The sequence below is a fragment of the Ascaphus truei genome, chromosome 2, assembly GCF_040206685.1.
Source record: "Ascaphus truei isolate aAscTru1 chromosome 2, aAscTru1.hap1, whole genome shotgun sequence".
In the NCBI taxonomy this organism is placed as follows: domain Eukaryota; kingdom Metazoa; phylum Chordata; class Amphibia; order Anura; family Ascaphidae; genus Ascaphus; species Ascaphus truei.
In genome coordinates this window covers 425,654,578-425,660,577 of record NC_134484.1, presented here as the reverse complement: position 1 = coordinate 425,660,577, position 6,000 = coordinate 425,654,578, and the positions used below count along the sequence as shown (strand labels likewise).

Genomic DNA, 6,000 nt, shown 5'->3' with positions numbered 1-6,000 from the left:
TTAAAAAAATTGAGAGAGTTTAACCCCCCCCCCCCATATATACAAAGTTTCACATTTACTTCTTGGTAAGTAGATAACGAAGCCATTAAAAAAGGATAAAAAGGCACAATAAGTGACTGATTAGTAAAAGTTAGAACCTAATTTTAAAAAAAATAGAACCAGGTGTTTCCCATTAATTATATTTGGGAGCAGAGCTGCCATCCTATTTAGGATGCCCATCTCCCTTCCACCGCTGACTGCATCCTCCCCGGGCAGCCTGAACAAGGTCGCTCGGCCCCTTCATAATAGTTGGGCCATTTTTTGCATTATTTCATGTTTCAAATACTGCATGTTTTTTTTCCCATCAGAATTTATATACATCTCGAACTGGGTAAGAGTATTTCTTGAACGACACTTTAGTAACGATTTTCTGACAATGGGCTTCACAAAAAAGGACTTTGCAACTATCCTTTTATAACCCTTCACTGTTAAAGGGGTTAGTAAAGCGGTGATTAATGGGTTCTCATCATACACTATTACAAAAGAAGCAGACAAATTAATGTAATCTCAAAAGATGTGCTCCCACACAAAATGCAATACAGCAAGAAAAGAAAAAACATGAGCAGCAACATCAGTTATAGCTTATGCATACAATACAAATCAGCATGTTCTCTTTCCTTGAGCATGTATTTGAAGTTTGGAGAAGCAAAGTGGAGATCAGCTGAGCCCTCTCAAGTTTTAAAGCCCGCCTCAACAAAATGAAGTTCCTAATACACACACACACACACACACACACACACACACACACACACACTTTTACAAAATGTTCTTCTCCTTAAGGAAGGAGATTCCTTGTGGAATTCATTACCCATGGAGACTGATGGCAGATACGATACCTTCAAAAAAAGGTTGGACATCTTTTAGAAAGGGAAGGTATACAGGGATATACCAAATAAGCAAACATGGGTAGGATGTTGATCCAGGGAGTAATCTGATTGCCATTATTGAGTCAAAAGGAAATAATGGTTTCCCCATTTGAGACATAATTGCATAATGTTTCACTGGGGGTTTTAGTTTGCCTTCCCTTGGATCAAAATACTGTAAATACAAAAATAGGATAAGTATCCGTCTTCTAAATTTAACATAAGTTGAACTTGGACATATGTCTTTTTTCCACCTCATGTAGTATGTAACTGTATACCATGTAAGTAAATATACGAGACCTAATACAGGTTTGTGTGGGAGGGATATATTTTTGTGAGGGTCAGCAACTGTATTTTTGGAGAGACCCATCAATGTTCAACTATTCCTGAAAAGCAATACGGGAGAATTTACAACCACACCCCAAATTACTTTTAAACAGCACTTCCATTTTTAAGTGCGCTGGGAACATGAAGTGTTGTCGCACAGGCAGGATTGACAGGAGTTCAGATTTCGTAGGGAAATAAATTGAACCAATTGACCTCAAGCGCAATAAGAAATGTTGAAACACAAAGTCGATGAAAAACATCCTACATAAAGACAACAGAAAGTGTCAACTTAGAACAGCTGCATGTAATTATAATATACCAGCAACTCAGAAACTGCTTATGGTAAGGTTAGTGTTACTTGTCAAGCAGATGTTCAGGGGTTCTCAAGTCTGTCCTCAGAAGACCTGAGCAGAAACAGGGCCACAGGCAACCAAAGTATATGCAAACAAGCAAGTTTTGTGTTTTACACAACAGTGATCATGGTTAACAATATATTAAAGGCCCCAAATCATGTGCAAGGCTCCATGAGAACATTAAAAAGCAGATCATGAAGATCAAGAATATTTACAGGTCTCTGTAGCTGCTTTAGTGCCAGTTCTCTTGGGCTCATATTCACTAAACAGTGCCAAGCTTTGGCAGGTTTTAAATCCCATTAATTTGGGATGTGAGTGGGGTGTGCAAAAGCTCAACACCCTTAAATGAATATTGGCCATTGAGCTGCAACACTAATACTTGGGATTCAGAGCCAAGGGCAGCACAAAACTAGAGAGATGTGCATTTGTTAATGTGTCCCCCTTCCCACTCCTTGCATAAGCATTTCTGCCATTTTACTCCTTCCCATGTTAGACACACATACATACTTGTTGCTTTATTGAAACCAATTGCCCCCCTTCTCCATTCGTCTTAGATTCTCTACCATCCTTTTATAGAACCATGTGAGAGCAATGAAGACCTTTATGTTTGAGGGCATGGAATGGTGGGCAAAAGGGAGTGTTTTTCAATCCTATGCCAAAAAGGACTCCAAAACGTGTTGTTGTTTTTTTTGCGTATATAGTTTACATGTGAATTTATCATTTGTTGTGCAAAGTCACCTTTGTTAATCAGTTGGTTATTCCTAGAATATGGGGAAACTGGGATTCTCCAGGGAGGCGTTTGGAAACCACCGAGCCGAGGTAAGCGATAAGAACCATCATCCAGTATGCAAGAACCACAGAAATTCCCAATCAATATACTTTTTTGATAACCGACCTTTACATTTTGTTTAATATTCAACTCCATGTATTGAAAATTTCAAGATAGATAATAAGTGAGTGATTTTGATCTTCCAAAAATTAAATTCCACCGTTCAAATAAATGAATGCACCATTCAAATCAAAGGCGATTATCTACTTCTGCAGCATCAGAAGATAGACTGTACTTTCCAAATTGTTTACATTGACCTCGCACATGTAAAATATACAGATTTAGCCAGGTTAGGTATAAAAAGGCCAATGTGCTTCTAAGATTGAAAACGTCAGTACCAGATCGACGCAGTGTTTGCATTTCTTCACAGCTTCAATTGCGCAGGCGTTCATTCTATCAATAAGTAAGTATCTGTTAACTTACTTTAACTGCTTAATGCACTACATGAAGGTAAACTGAGCCTTAAAGATACAGGACAAACGTGGCTGGGATACAGGTGTATTGGAACTATAAAGACCAATTCTGTATGTCTGATCACATACCACTTACACATCAGCACACAGTGTTTGATTACACTTGAGTGCATATGCATATACACATACGTTAAGAGTATGCCTAGACCTTAAAATAAGTTTAAATATTTAAGTGACTTCTTTAGAAAAATCAATTAGTGATGCACAATAAGCAGTAAAACGAGAAAGAATTTGAAAGGAGCATCCTTCCTGATGCAGACAAAAATATCTTAAGAGCACATGAACCATCATTTATCCGACCCTCCTTTGACCAAGTTTGGAAACAAACCAACTACTTTAACTTTCCTGTGACTCTTCAATGTTGGTGCGTCTGCAAAATTGTATGGTACCGGGGAGGGAAAATCCGTGGTGCACAGTCAGCTAAAAGGTTTCTCCTCTTGCCTGCGTTGACTGACCTGTCCTCCTACGTCGCTAATCCTGTTTCACCAACATGATATCAAAGCCGAATAAAGTACGCTGTGACCAGCTGCGGCGAAGACTGACCGGTTAAGTCACCACTGCGTCACTCAGTGAGAGGTGCAGGGAATACATCAGGAGGCACAGCCGTGTAAGGGTTAGGGACGGGAGCGAGGCGGAGCGCTCCAGGCCAACCCATGCACTCAATATGCACTGTGGCATGGGGAGGGACGAGTGTGTCTGTTGTGTGTCTGCGTCACCATGTCACACAGACACATACCGAGACACCGACAGAGCCGCTAAGCCACGCTGACTGACTTTTTGTACTTCAAGAGAACGTGTGCTTTCCAATGCAGTTTATTTATGCAACGATGCTCCGTTCAGAAGAGAAAAAAAACATTTCAAACATTAAGGGCCGGGGAGGTTAAAATGGTGTGCCCCCCAGTGGTCAGGGCAGTCTAAAGGTTACCTGGGTAATCTCAGAATCTAGAGATTAAGGATATCTTCATTAAAAAAAAAAAAAAAAAAAGTAGGACATGCTTAGGGTGCATGAATGAATATTACTCCCCAAAGTCGTCGCGGGCCGCACAGAGAGTTCGGGCGGACCGTATGCGGCCCGTAAGTTGTGCAGGTCTGCATCAAGAGTTGAATAAACGATTTCACATTTTGTTGCTTTAATAGGCTTTACATTGCTTGTTCTAAATGCTTCCCCCCTCCCCCAAAGCTGTAAAACCAGAAAGATCGGTTTTCTACAAAAACCGTGTATATTTTGTATTCAATAGCATAATTTATGGAAAAGTTACAGTATATCAGGAGCTGTAGTTCAGTGCTAATTTATAACCAGTTTGATGAACATGCACAACTGTTCGGTCCCTCCCCCCCCAAAAAAATAGTACTGTAGAATATTTGATAATATATATATATATAGATCTGTCCATCTAAAAGGACAGCGTGCTCCTGTATTATAAGAACACAATCCCGCATGCTTTTGCAGTCTGCAAAACATGGGGTTGGAAACTTATTGAAGGAAAATCAAATATTACTGTAGGGGATTTCCAAGCTCTTTAACAACCAACCAAATAAGGACACATCTAACTCCTCTGCTTGGGCAGGAGCATGCACCAAAGTCTGAAAAAGCACCAAATATTAAAAGGGTCGGGACTTCCTTGCACTGCTACTGTAAGTAAGGAACAAACCGTGAATATAGATCTGAAGCAGCAGAGCAGGTCATACTGTAGATGAGCAGCATGAAACAAAACACTTCTCTGCATTATTCTTCTAAAAGTGCAAAATACTGTAGGGGGAAGGACAACATTGTGGCAGCTGGGCATGTCAGCATGGAGGACAAGCAGCCTCACTATCCCTATAATGCGCTAGGACAGATTTGTGAACGCAGCAGACATTCTGACGGAAGTGCTGGACATAGAATGTTATAGCATCAATGGTAATTGCACTAAAGAGCTTACATGTGGTATTCGAAATGAAGCCTTACCAAATCAGAGTCTTTGACATGTAGTTTCTTAAATATGAGCAAAGTTTCACCATCCACAAAATCACAATGATGCACACGTAAGAGTTATAGCATCTCTAGTAAGATGCAAATCAGAGTCAGCCATTTAACAAACGCTAATTAAGTGGTAAATTAGTAAATATGCTATCTGCATGTCAAAGGAAGGTATAATCTGATTCTTCATACGCAGGTTATGTCGACAATGGGTTCTTAGAACCGCTAGTGCGTACGGTCACATGGCATAGATAAGGGTCCCTTATTCCAGGGGCGCGCAACTCTAGTACTGTCCCCCCCCCCCAACCACCCCCTCCGCAAGGTTAGGTTTTAAGGATATCCTTGCTTCAGCACAAGAGGCTCAATCAGTTAGGTCATGAATGGATTTATTTATTTAATTGGGTCACAGACTAGTAATGCCAGTAATCTGTATCAGAAAACTAAACTAAACTTTACTCCGGATGCACAGGCTTGCATCTCTTTGTGTTTAAGTTCCCCAGTGAGCCCTTTCCCTGCCACAACATAAGGGCAGCATATGGGTTACTGGTTTGGAAGAGCAAATAAAACACACTTTCCCAGTAAGCTCATACAGAGGTATTGTTTGTTTGGAAATTAATTTGAAGTTGATTTTTTTAAAGTCCTCTTATTAGGGTGTGGAGGGGTGTATTTGTTCAATCAAGGGCTTTCTTTACCCTTATCCCACAGGTCCTTAACAGAGAGGCTGAAAATAACGGGATTCTAGGTGTGCAAACACACCCTAAACACCATGACAGAGAAAATGGGAGAAGCCACAATAAATTACACTCCTTCAAAGTCCCATGTTACCCAGTTTACATAAAAAACCTATAAAAAAAAAAAAATGTTATTTCAAAATGTACTCAGGTGTCAGATTTTGTTAAAAAGGCCCCTGATGTAATCCCTTTAACATGTAAATGGCATTAGTACACTTTGGTGCTCATAGGAGGGTTTGCATCTAAGTACCAAGTACATGACCTTGACGTTTTCTCAAGATGCACCATACATACTCTTACAAAATGAATGTGGCCCCACCTAGCAAGAAATGTAGGAGTTGCACTTCACTGCACAATTTTCATGTAATATTGCACTAACCATTTAATGTTTATTTCATAGTTTAATTAAATAATGCTTTTAGACC

The 6,000-nt window shown here is 40.0% G+C and overlaps 1 protein-coding gene across 4 annotated transcripts in view; it reads right to left on the bottom strand.

Moving 5' to 3' along the window:
• The window catches only part of SVIL (supervillin), a 191,890-nt gene that overhangs the window by 152,841 nt on the left and 33,049 nt on the right, over positions 1 to 6,000 (bottom strand). The gene's annotated exons all lie outside the window — the stretch shown is intronic.